The sequence below is a fragment of the Larus michahellis genome, chromosome 9, assembly GCF_964199755.1.
Source record: "Larus michahellis chromosome 9, bLarMic1.1, whole genome shotgun sequence".
NCBI classification, from domain to species: Eukaryota; Metazoa; Chordata; class Aves; order Charadriiformes; family Laridae; genus Larus; species Larus michahellis.
Window position 1 is genome coordinate 51392119 of NC_133904.1, and position 12823 is coordinate 51404941.

The window sequence follows — 12823 nt, forward strand, 5'->3', positions numbered from 1 at the left end:
TCTGCTGGTCCTTCACTTGGCTGCAGCTTTGGGGCAGGCATGTTTTGGTATTTAGGGAGGCAGAGGTAAGAAGGCTGAGCTAAGACCTGCAGGACCAGTACGCATCCTGCCACCTGTATAGTAGAAAGTTGACTGGTATGCAGCTTTTTTGTTTCCTTTTTTTCAGGTCAGTAACTTTGTGATGAGTGTTTAGGGGATGCCCAGATGGTTTAATAGTGTGCTTTCCTGTATTCTAGGAGGGCTGCATTTTCCTAGAATTCCTAACTTTATTGAAGATGGGCCAGAGATTTTTTCCACCGGTTTTGCAGTATGCTGTGTGAGTTGCTGATCTTGTTTCTCTTAATTGGGTTGATGATGAGATTATATTGTAGGGGTTAAGGTGAGCATTTTGTATGCATCTGCATATTGTACTTTAGCACTTCTCAAGAAAGCAGCAGGGATGTAAGGCATAGTGTCATTCAGGGTATGGCATGGCTCATCACCTTTCCCCATTGCCCAAAGAGTGACGTGGTGTCCCTAGAGTTTTTGCAGCTTGCAGCAGGCCCCTCGTAGATTGTGTCAGGGCATTACTTATTTTGTGGGTCTATAGCAGAGCCCAGAGTCCGTGGGAAGACAGAAGATAGGAGGTGCCTGCTGAACACAGGGCATGGCTCAGAAGAGCAGCTCCTGAGGAGTGGCTGACACAGGGGTTTCAGGGTCACAAATATGGAATGGGAGCTGTCAAGAAGAAGTGGGGGTCCTTCCCTGACAGTTGAGGAGAAGAGGTTTCTAAAAGTTTTGGTGCTGGGGCTTGGCTAAGAAATGGAGGCAGGTTCAGCAGTCTTTATCATATGGGTTTTGCATTTGGATTTGGGTGTCAAGAGGGTCTGGTCTGTTCTAGTCCCTTCCATTTGAGGTGAGCTGGATAGTATTGAGGAGGAGCATGGGACTGGTGATTTCACAGAAATGCAATGGTAATTTTGTGTTTGTTGGTATCTTAGGTGTCATAAGTAATTGCTGCTGCAGCCTCTGACTCTAGAATCGGTGTGAAACAGGTGAGCAGATTGCCATGGCACCTCTGAGGATGAGGGTGCTGTAGAAGAGCTTGGCCTCTACTATCAGGGTGGTCACTGCTGGAGCCATGGTTTCTTTTTGTTTTACAGTTGAAGAGGAACCTGGTGACTGCAGGAACACATCAGTTAGCTGTTTGTTGTGGGTTCTTTGTCAAGGATGAATTCCGACCCCTGGCTGTCTGAAAGCTAAGTAGAGGCACAGGCGCTGGAGGGGGGCCAAGGTTGACAGTTTCAGGGAGGAGTTTTCAAGTCAGGGTAGAGCAGAAGGCTATCCAGAAGGAGTGTCCTCTGAGTAGGTAAAGGGAGTGGATTACTCTTCAGCACAAAGCTAGTGTGTGCTGGGCAGGGCAGTTCTGGCCTGTGTCTGTTGTTGTGTAGTTTGTGTGCTCTGTCTTCTGTGTCTTGGACTTTCCTTAGGTTTTGAAATCCTCGTTTCTCTTTGCACTCAAGGGGCACAGCATGTGCCTTGGGCAGCCCCTGTAGAGTCTCGAATGCCTGTGCTAATTGGCAGAGTGCCCAATGGGCACTTCTTGCATAACAATTTTAAAGTGCAGATCGGACTTGCCTCTTGGAAGTTTCTAGATGGTCCTCTTTTGCAGCATCGTTCGTGGCTGCATGAGCAGCTCTGTTCTCTGAGCTATAGCAGCTCTAGCCATCTGCTTTTATGAACTGGGATTTCTTCCCTGCATCCTTACATTCTCAGGTCTTGAAGCCAGGCTTCCTGCACATATGTCATCTCCATTTTGACAGGAACTTCTTGGAATGGGCTGTTACATTTGACTCTTTTATGATTTTTATGACTTTGCCACAGAGCCTCCTCACGTCCGTGCTGTGGCCATTGGTCTTCTTGCCCAACAGCATCTCTTGTCTGAAAGTCATTCTTCTTGTGGAGAGTTTTCTCTCATCTTGGAGTCACGTTGTTGCCTATAGTGCTGTGTGGTGTTGGGCTGCACGTGGGTGTGTTTGGCGTGGAGCTGCCCTGCCTGGGGGTGTAGAGTCAGGGGTAGGTGGAACAGCAATAAGAGTCTATGGGTAATATGTTGATCTGCCAAGACTGTTTAGCCAAAGGTTGTACAGTCATCTGGGATCAAGCAGCCATTGGTAGGGACAGTCATTTCCATAGTGTGTTATGGGGATGATTGGAGCCTCCTGGGAGCCTCCTGCTTCACTACTGTTTGGCAGTAGTGAAGCAGATTGAAGGTGTTAAGGCTTGTATGTGTGGGGATTAATGTTGGGTCCAATTTTTTTTTAATGGCAGGTTGTAGTTGGAGCCTAGATGATATTCCTAAATGGAAACAAGACCCCTGGAATTGTTCAGCTACTGATCAGCATCTGGGTGACTTGTTTACTAATTTTTTCAGATGCAGAGGGACAAGATGTGCACCAAAGAGTCATGGAGAAGGCAAGCGGGACCCTGTAAGAAGGTGGGTCAGTTCACGGTGCTGGAGGGAAGATGTGACTGGTGGCTATATCATTATATTATGGCTTGGTGGTGGGGTGTGGGTTGGTTTTTTTTTTTTCATTTTGAAGGTATGAAGTGATGAGTAAAGCAGGATATTGGCACCGGATGTGACTCTCGGGCAAGGTGGTCAATGAATAGTGGGCTGAAGCAGCAATTCTTCTCAGATGTTATATTGTGGGTGAAGTTTTTAGTGTCCTTTGTCTGTTTTACAGGTAGTTTGTAAGCCTCAAAGCAGCAGCCCAAAACCATGGAGGGCAGGTGAGCGAGAGGCCAGGGTAAAGGAGTAGGAGACAGGAATGGCTGTAGGCAGGCTGTGGTGTCGGGCAGTATGTCAGCATATGTCTTTTGGTTGGCTTTTTTTTTTCAGGTGCAGGATGCAGGCTCAGAGGGACTAAGCCACATGCTGATGAGCGTGCTGAGAAGGTGAGGCGGTTGTGGGCCACATTGGTGTCTTAATAGTGAAGTATTATACGGCAACCTGGTTAATTATTTATCTTCTGGTTTTGCAGGTGCCCTGTGAGCCATCTTTGGAAGTGGGTGAGCATTAGAGGTGAGCCGAGGCAGCAGTGAGGAGGAGCTTGTGGCTGGTGATTTCTCACATGTGCAACAGTAACTTTGTTTCTTGGTATCTCAAGCAATGATGGCCACAGCATTTGACTCTGGAAGGAGCAGCTGAGTGGAATCCCATTGTGCTTTTGAGGAAGGGGAAATTGTGGAAGAGGTTGGCGGTGGCCTCTCTGAAACTTCTTGCTGTCACTGTTTGGTTTTCTTTAATTGTAGATGATGATGATGATGAACCTGGTGACTACAGGAATGTCCCAGATAGTCGATGTGCTGTTTTTTTTTTTTTTTCTGTCGACATCAGATTTAAGACCTCCAGCCCTCTGAAAGCTAAGTTGAGTGGCCAGGGCTGGGGAGGGGCTGGAAAGGGAGAAGTTTGTGATTTGCAGGGAGGCCTCTTAAAGTTAGAGAAGGGCAGAGGGCTGTCCTGGAGCCATCCCCTTTGAGCAGGTAAAGGGAGCGGGTTAGTCTTCAGCACAATGCTAGCATGAGCTGGGCAGGGTGGTTCCAGCCTGCATCTGTTGTGTTGTTTGTGTGGTCTGTCTTCTGTGTCCTAAACCTTCCTTGGGTCTCCATGCTCTCTTTACACTTGAGGAGCACAGCCTGTACTTCAGACACCATCCCAAGAGTCTTGAATGCCAGAACTCATTGGCACTGCCCCAGTCAGGCCCCACTTTTCTTGCATTATAAGCTTAAACAGTGGATCGGCCTTGCATCTCGGAAGTTTCTGGGTGGTCCTCAACTGCAGCATTGTTCCTGGCTGCGTGAGCAGCTCTGTTCTCTAGCCATCCATTTTCAGTGACTGGGACTTCTTCCCTGCATCCTTAAATTCTTAGGTCTTGAAGCCAGGCTTCCTGCACATACATCTCAGTTTGAGTCACTTCTTGTCCTGGACCATTACATTGTACTCATTTCTTGGGGTTTCCCTAGAGCCTTCTCGTGTCACCATTGTGGTCTTGCAGGTCTTCTTGCCCAACAGTCACTTATGTTGGTGTCATCCTTCTTGCTGAGAGTTTTCCCTCATTTGTGAGGTGCATTGTTTGTAGTGTTCTGTGTAATGTCGGTCTGTGCTTGTGTGTGTTTGGCTCGGAGCTGCTCTGCCCGGTCACGTAAACTCTGGGGTAGGTGGAACATCAATAGGAGTCTATGGTTAGTTTGATCTACCTAGACTGTTGAGGCAAAGGTGGTACAGTCAACTCCCATCAAGTAGCCATCAGCAGGTGTGGGCAGCTCTTTAATTAATGGGGTTGTTTTGGGATGAGCAGAGCTATGTGGGAGGGGCTGTTCGGCAGTAGTGAAGCAAACTGCATCTCGAAGATGTTAAGGCTGCTTTGTGTGGGGTGTAGTGTTTGTATGTTGTGTGTGGTTTTTTTTTTTAATGTCAGGCTGTAATTGTACTCCAGATGGTATTTCTAAGGCAAAACGAGACCTTTCTGAGGGTGTGCGCATGTCATATGGGGTTCCTCCTAAAAGAGGCAGTTCACAGCCCAAAAAATGCCTGAAAATTCATGTGGGGAATGTGTGTTTAAAAAAACAATAAAACCTGTATATATGGGTATGAGGCATTGAAATAAAGAACAATTTCTCATTTTTATACATATTGAAAAATATGAGTGTATGTATATAAAAAGGAGTTCAAAATAAAAACCTGTATCTACTATATTATATAAAGGATGTTATTGTATTAAAAGATCTGTCCCATGGCCAATTTCTGCCTTCATGGTTCTCTCTGTCTCGCTCCCTGTTGCTTCCTCCTGTCTGATCCGTAGCCCATAGCTGTTTTCTTTCCCCTGTGGCTCCCCTTCCCTGTTTTTTCACCGCCCCCCCTTCTCTGCCCTGTAGTAGATTGCTGTTGCATTGGGTTTAAGTGACAAGGTTTTGTTGGCTGAGTTGTGGGGGGCAGGGGTGGGTTCTGTGAGAAGACACCAGAAGCTCCCCCCATGTTGGGCACAGCCAGCTCAGAGAGGGACCTGCTGCTGGTCAAAGCTGAGCCCATCAGCAACACTGGCCAGGAGTGGAGCAGAGAGTCCCGGCAACACGTGGCGGCCCCGCTGTTGGAGCGGAAAAAGAGTGCGAGGAGGAAGGAGCAGCAGAGACAATCCTGACTCCCTGACACCTCCATTGTCTGGGGGTACGATGTAGAGAAGTCGTGAGTGAAGATGATACCAGAAAAAGAGAGGGGTGGTGGGAAGGTGTTTTTTTTAAATTTGTTCTTATTTCTTATTTGATTGACAATAAGTGAATTTCCCCAAGTTGAGTCTGTTGGTTTTGTGACTATGAGCGATCTCTTGGTCCTTGTCTCAACCTACAAGCTTTTTCATTTTAACTTCTCCCCTTGTCTCGTTGAGGAAGGGCAATGATAGAGAGGCTGGGTGGGTACCCAGGGGCCAGCCAAGGTCAATCCACCACAGATTACTTCTATTAAGCTTTGTGTCCTTGTCTTTTAATACTTGACTATGTTTCTTTTACCCAATCTCTTTTGAAACTTTATTTCTCTCTTTCCATCCCTTTCACTTAAATTCTTGCTTAGGTTTGTTGAACCCAGTTTGCTTCTAAAATTTTCTTGCTACTTTTCCCTCTCTGTCTCCCCAAATTAATTTTAATTTCTTTCCCATGTTCTTGTACCCTGTCGCTTTTCATAATTCTCTTCCTCTATCTCTTTCTATGCACTTCTGCATGCCTATCTCTTAAGTCTTTGGTAGGATTCTCATATCCTATGCCTTTCAAAATTTTGTGTCTATATCTCCTCCTAGCCATCTCCCTGCCTATAATTCCCAATTCTCCCCTCTATTTTCAGCACACTGTAACTTTTTTCATTTTTTTTCTGCATCTGCCTGTCATTTTTTTGCTTATGTTTCTTGTACCCTGTCGCTTCTCAAAATTTTCTTTCAATGTGTACTTCTGCCAGGGTGCCTGTTTCTATTTTGTATTTCTTGATCATATTTCTTTTCCCCTGCTCCTGTGTGTTGTCTCTTCTTATCCCGCTGGTTACTTCCACCTCTCTCCCCTGGTCCCTGTCTGTCTCATTTATTTCTCTATCTCTCGTGGTTTTTTTGCTTTTTTCTTCCCTTTTGTCCCTCTGTCCTGCCGCCTTTGGGCATTGAGCCTTGTAGCCAACTCACTGCCGGGATTTCTTGGGCACATTAAGGAATAAACACTTCCTGCCTCCTCTGCGCCCCTGGAGGCACTTGCTGCCCCCAGGGTGCAGAGCTCATTGCTGGGGACAGGCTCAGGGGAGGGGGTGATGTGCTGTGGGGCTTTGGCAATGGCCCCTCTTCCCAGTGGGCTCCAGCTGGGGCTGAGGCAGCCCAGGTGAGACCCATGAGGGGAGGATGGGCTGGGCTGGGCCAGGCTCAGGTTCAGCCAGTGAGGCTGAGGTCACAGCTGGCTCTGCTGTGCCGAGGGGCCTGCCTGGCCACAGCTGCCTGCTGGAGCTGGCTGAAGAGTGACACAAAGGGGGTTCCACAGGCATGTGCCTCCAGCAAGGCACAGACGGTTCCCACGGCAAGGAAGGATCTCTCCCAGCCATCCCCCACGGAGCGCACCACCAGCACAGAGTGCCAGGAGCTCGCTGCCTGTCGTCTGCATGTGTGAGCCACCGTGCCTCTGGGATGCCTCATGGGAGAAGAGCATCGAGGCACCCACCACCCACTCCTAGGCAGGCAAGGGTCAGGCTGCCAGCACCACCGAGGAGCAAGGGGCAGAGAGAGAAGCCTCTGGGCCATAAAGTCTCCCACCTGCGCCAGGAGCTGTGGTGAGTCACACGCCCTCTCATGTGTGTCCAGGCCCTTCCCTGCCATGCTTCTTGTGATCTCTGCCCGTGTCCTTGCCTGTCCTAGACTCTGGCTCCCCAAAAGTTTTTGCTCTTCTGCCAATGCCACCCTGTACTCCGTCCCCTTCTCCATTTCCTTTCTGTGCCTCTGCCTTCCCAGCTCCCTATCTGCTATTATTTCATTCTTCCCACACTGCCTTCTTCACTATTGCTTGTGAAAATTGCATTTGTAGGTCTCCCTCTACCCAGTGACCCATCTCTATTTCCAGTGACTCCCTCTGCTCCACCCCCCCATCCCTCTTCCACTGTCCTCTGTCTGTGGCTGTTGGTCCAACTCTATCTCCTGCTATTTAACTTTCTAACTACCTGTATGGCCAGTGCCCCGTTGCTTTCCAAATTTTCTTTCTGTGTCTCCACTTACCCAGGTCCCTGTCTGTGTTTTTTAATTCTTTTTGCCTGTCCTCTACTTTGTTACTTTTAAAATTTTGTTTCATTGTCTTTATTTATTCAGGTTGCTGACCCTATTTTTTTCTCCCTCTTTTCTTGATCTGTTTGGTTTTTAAATTTTCTTACTATGTCAACTTTTATCCAGTTTGCCATCCTCACCTTTTAATTTTTCCTGTCTTTCTCTTACCACCTCACTTTAAAAATTCTCTGTCTACTTTTATGAACCTGCCAATACCGATTTTTCTTTGTTCTGCATTGGTTTTGTACTTCGTTGCCTGTAAACATTTTTATTTAGTTTGCTGTCCCTATGTTTTTATCTTTTTTTCCTTTCTTTCTATAACCACTCTTGCTTTTAAAAGGTTCTTTCTGTCCACTTTTATCTCATTCACTGTGTATATTTTTAATTTTTTATTTCATTAATGCAGAGCCTTTTTAGAATTTTCTTTCTACATCTCCATTACACTTTGCATTCCATGTTTCCTAGTTATTTCCTTTTGTTTCCCCAATCCCCATCACTTCTTAAATTCCTTACTTTTATCCTGTTTATCTTTATTGCTTATCTTTTCTTTTAATTATTTCTTGTCTTTTCTTACTGCCATCGCATTTAAAAATTTCTTTCTACATCTGTTTTTGTTCACCATCCCTATTTTGTAATATTTCTCTTTATTTACCCTACCAGCTAGCACTTTTTAACTGTTCTTACTATGCCTACTTTTGTTCCCTTTGCTGTCATTTTAAAATTACTTATTGTCTTTCCTTAGTGCTGTTGCTTTTTAATTTTTCCTTCTACATCTCCGATTTAGTTTGCCATTGTTATTTTGTAATTTGTTTCCTTGCTTCTTTAATCATGGATGCTCTTAAGATTTTCTGTCTACATTTATCTCCTTTGCCGTCTTCAGTTTCAATTATTTCTTGTCTTTCCTTAGCACATTCTGGTTTTTGAGTTCACTGTTTCTATTTTTTAATTTTTTTCCTTATTTTCTTAATCCCTGTTACTTACAAAATTATGTCTGAGCTCTTTCCCTCAGAAACCCGTCCTCAGGTTTGTTTGTGCCTCAGAGCCCTCCTATCATCCTCTGCACCACCTAGGATGCTTCCATTTGGTCCCCGGCCTCCTGAGGACATCTGTACTCCGTTGCAATCCCCCCCGGACTTCCTCCTCATGTCCCTGTACCTTCTTTGGTCTCTCTGGCCCATTCAGGACCCCTCTCATGGTGTCACAACCGCTATAGATGCCTTCAGGGTTGCCCTCAGTACATCTTCATCTTTGTCGTGGACCTCGCACACCCCTCTCCTTCCCTCAGAAGGCTTCCCGACTCCGTATCTGTGAGCCGGTGTCCGACACTGAAGTTTTGCTTAGCATAAGCACCTAGACTGGCGAAGCCTTACCTGCAAGATGTAACCCAGCAACATAGCAAACTTTGGCTGAACTCCTTCTTAGTCCTAGAAGGATGGATAGTAGTTTTGTTTTACTTTGATACATTGTAACTTAACTAACACAATGAAATTGTATAAGTAACATCAAGGAAGATTATATGCTTAACATTATGAACTACGGTGACCGTTATGATCAAAGGAAAGGGAACTCTAATTCTTGGAAATGAAAAAAGGGACCATTCTATCCCAAGTCAGCAGAAGGAGGATAAAATACAGGTGCAGATGTGACAATGAGGTCACAAAACCAGGTCAGAAGGTAAAAGCATTTGCACCAAAACTCCAGTCATCAAAGAGGACACGTAATGGCTGAACAATTTTATCAGAGATGAGACACACGCTTGTCATGTGAACAGGGGCACAAACTGCTTATGTCATAGATTTTGAGGCTTTACAAAGCACAGGAAAAGTATTGAGGGGGTCCCTCTTCCGAGGTATCCAGCTCAAGCTGTATTAAACCGACTCTGTGACAGAACCCAGGTCCGAATTGTCCTTTACAGTTGGAGGCTAAGACTGGATCCAGCCGCACCCAGACTCCTCTCCGAGAAGGAGTTTAGAAAGCAAGGGAGTCCAGTCTGAACGTCACTGCTCGTCAGGAGGGTCTTCCCAGGCTCTTCTTCAACACCCAGCCCCATTCTTCTGTCTTCTTCTCGCCCTGCCTCTATTAGTTCCCTGGCCTCCAAGGCAACATTTACTCAGTTCAGATTCCCCCTGGATTTAATCATCATGCTTCCTATCATTTTTCTGTCTCTCTGGCTCCATCGGGACTTTTCTTCTCCTGGTCACGATGCCCCCCAGGAGTTTCCTGGCCCTCCACATCCATCTCGTAGCATTTTAGGTGGGTCCATCTTTGAGTCGTAGAGCTGTCATTTGTTCCTCTATGCTACCTAGGATTCCTATGTTCAGTCCCCGGCCACATGGGAACATCCATACTCCCCTCAGATGATCATCCGAGTTCGTCCTTGTCCTCCCCAGCCTTCTTTTGTCTACCCGCCCTGCTCGACGCCTCTCCACCCTCACGAAGCTTCCCAAGACCTTCCTCAAACTCCACAGCCTCTCCTAGCATTTTACCTCCCTATGTCTCTTGTTCCATCAGAGCCTCTCGTCTTTCTTTGCTACATGGCGCCCCGTCATGTTTCTCTCTGCCATCGAGGGTATCTCCGTTCAGTTCCTCTCTCATTCATTCATGTAGTTTGCCCAGACCCCCTCCCAAGACTCCTAAGCCCTCGCTGCGTCTCTGAGCCTTCTTTTCCTACCCTGCCCCCTCATAATGCCCCTGCTTTCTAAAGCTGTGTCCTCCGAGTCCTTTCTCATACCCCACAGCACTGCCAGCACTTCAACTCCCTTTTGATTTTGGGTTTTTTTTTTTGCGCTCTTCAAAGTGCCCTTAACTTCCTCTTTGCTGTTTAGGATGCCTTCATTCTGTCCCCAGCCCCCTAACATCATCTGTACTTTGTCAAAATCCCCTTCAGAGTTCTGCCTTGTTATCTCTGAGGCTTACTGGTACTCTCCCACTCCCATCGCCGAGCTCTCATGAGATATCCCCTATGCCCCAGAGCCCTATTTTAGTCCCAGAGGGCACTTTGAACCCCTCTTTTTCCCTCAGAACCTTTCCAGAGTCTGCAACCATTAACCCCATCAGTCTTTTGGTTCTCTCATCTTTTTGGTGCACTTGCAGTCCATTCCGAGGGCAACCATATTTTGCTCGATTCCCTTTTGAGCTCATCATATCCCAAGACATCTTTGGTTTCTCTGGCCCCTTCGGGACCTCTCTAATCTCTCTGACAAGGCCTCTCATTCTGCCAGAGCCTTTTCCAAAATCATCTCTGTGCTCTAGAGCAGTCTGTTTGGTTTCTGCATTATATTATGTTTCTATTTTGTATCTGGTACCCTAACAATGTCTGTCATAGGCTCAGATCTTTTCTTAGCCTTTATCTACTTTTATCAATATGTCTGCCATGATTATTTTTGTTGCCTTTTACAACTTATTTTTGTTCTAGCTACTTAGATGTTAATTAATGTACTTTATGCAGTTTCAGGTACATTACTTATATTTCCATGCTTTTTTGTTGCTTTCTGTCTTTTGTGACTGAAGTGGCACTATTGAGTAAATAAGTCAAAAAGAGATCATCAATATGACTCAAAATTGCTTCTAATTTAGAGTAAATAACTTATTTTGTAGAGCAAGATATTGTTGAGAATGTTTTCTCATAGAATCTGATTCTGTATCCGATAGTAGCGAGGATGAGCACAGAACTGGCGATTTCACATAAGCGTATTGGTAATGTTGTGTTTCTTGGTATCTTAGGTGCCATAAATAATTGTCACTGCAGCTTTGGCCTCCAGAATCAGTGTGGAGCAGGCGAGCGGAAGGCCATGGTGTTTGGGAGGATGCGGATATTGTGGAAGAGGTTGGCATCTCCTCTCAAGATGCTTATTGCTGATGCTGTGGTTGCTTTGGGGATTCATGTTTTTTTTTTCCTTTTGCAGAGGAAGAGGAGGAAGCTGATGACTGCAGGAAGATATCAGATGGCTGTTTTTTTGTGGATTGCGTCAAGGATGGTTTCTGACCCCTGGCCATCCACAAGCTAAGTTGAGACACTGGTGCCCGAGAGGGGCCAAGGGGATGAGGTTGACAGTTGCTGAAAGGGGTCTTTGAAGTTAGCATAGGGGTGAGGGCTGTCCTGGGGCACAGTCCCCTTTGGGCAGGTAAAGGATGTGGCTTACTGTTCAGCATGATGCTAGCACATCCCGGGCAGGGCAGTTCCAGCCTGTGTCAGTTGTCATGTTGTTCGTGTGGTCCGTGTTCTGCGTCTTAGACCTTTCTTGGGTCACGAGGTCATCTTTTAAGCTCCAGGAGCACAGCGTGGCGCCTCAGGCACCCTCCCTAGGGTCTCGAATGCTTGCACCCCTGCGCATAGCACCATTCGGCTGCTGGTCGTCTTGCGTTAGAAGCTTAAAGCATGCTTCGGTCTTGCGTCTTAGAAGCTTCAGGACAGCCCACTTCTGCGACTGGGTCTTCTTCCCTACGTCATTACATTCTTAGGTCTTGAAGCCAGTCTTCCTGCGCATACATCTTAGCAGTCTTGACAGTCCCTCCTTATCACAGATGATGACGTTGTAAACTTTGTTTCAGGGGCTTCCATAGAGCCTCTTCACATCACCACCGTGGTCTCCAGGTCTTCTTGCCTGATGGTGACTTCCATCCAGGTGTCATCCTTCTTGCTGGGAGTTTTCTGTCATTCTTGAGGCGTGTTGTTTTTAGCATTCTGTGTAGTCTTGGTCTCTGATTGTGTGTATCTGTGTCTGGCTCGGAACCCCCCTGCCCAGGTGTGCAGAGCTCAAGGCAGGCAGAATAGTGACAAGAGTCTATAGTTAATATGTGGATCTGTTGAGACTGAGGCAAAGGTTGCGTAGTCATCTGGAATTGATTAGCTCTCAGTAGGTTGGGTGCATGGGTGTTTCATTAGTGGGTGTTGGCATAAGCAGAGCCAAGTCAGAGAGGCTGTTTATGGATAGTGAAGGAGATAATATCTCAAAGGTGTTCAGGCTGCTTTGTGTGGGGTGTAATGTTTGTGGGCTTTTTTTTTTTTTGATGGCAGGCTGCTGTTGGCCCTAGTTGAACAGTGTTTCTAAGTAGAAACAAGACCTTTGGAATTAAGCTACTGCTCCGCATTAGGGTAATGTTTGATATTGTTTATTTGTTTTTTTAGAAGCAGAAGGATGAGATGGGCAGAGTGACTCAGGGGAACCGAGAGGAGCGCCATACGGAGGTGGCTTGGCATGAGGTATTAAAGGGAAGATCTGAACGGTGGCTCCATGAATACAATTGGGCACTACTTTTTTTCATGTGAAAGTGAGGTTGCGTAGCCATGTGCTACTGTGCTGGACTGAGGTACAACAGAAGCAGTTTTCCTTTCAGTAATTCTACTTTTCAGGTAAGTCTCTTCCAACTAACTGAACAGGCTGAAGATAATGACGTCTTTTTCAGGTAGTATCCGCTTCCAGATTGCTAAGAGCATATATTTACACTTAATGCCAAGGGATGCTATGCGGAGAGGCTCTTGCTTATACTTATTGCTGTAACAGTGCAGC

General features: G+C 46.3%; 2 long non-coding RNA genes across 2 annotated transcripts; both read left to right on the forward strand.

The window, feature by feature from the left end:
• The first annotated feature begins 166 nt into the window (after positions 1–166).
• On the forward strand, positions 167–1322 carry LOC141749085 (uncharacterized). Its single transcript, XR_012589229.1, has 3 exons — positions 167–316; positions 981–1034; positions 1143–1322. It is a non-coding gene; the product is annotated as an uncharacterized LOC141749085 (long non-coding RNA).
• Positions 1323–1360: 38 nt separating this feature from the next.
• Positions 1361–4775, forward strand: LOC141749084 (uncharacterized). Its single transcript, XR_012589228.1, has 5 exons — positions 1361–2476; positions 2727–2772; positions 2882–2937; positions 3024–3064; positions 3150–4775. It is a non-coding gene; the product is annotated as an uncharacterized LOC141749084 (long non-coding RNA).
• The last annotated feature ends 8048 nt before the right edge of the window (positions 4776–12823 follow it).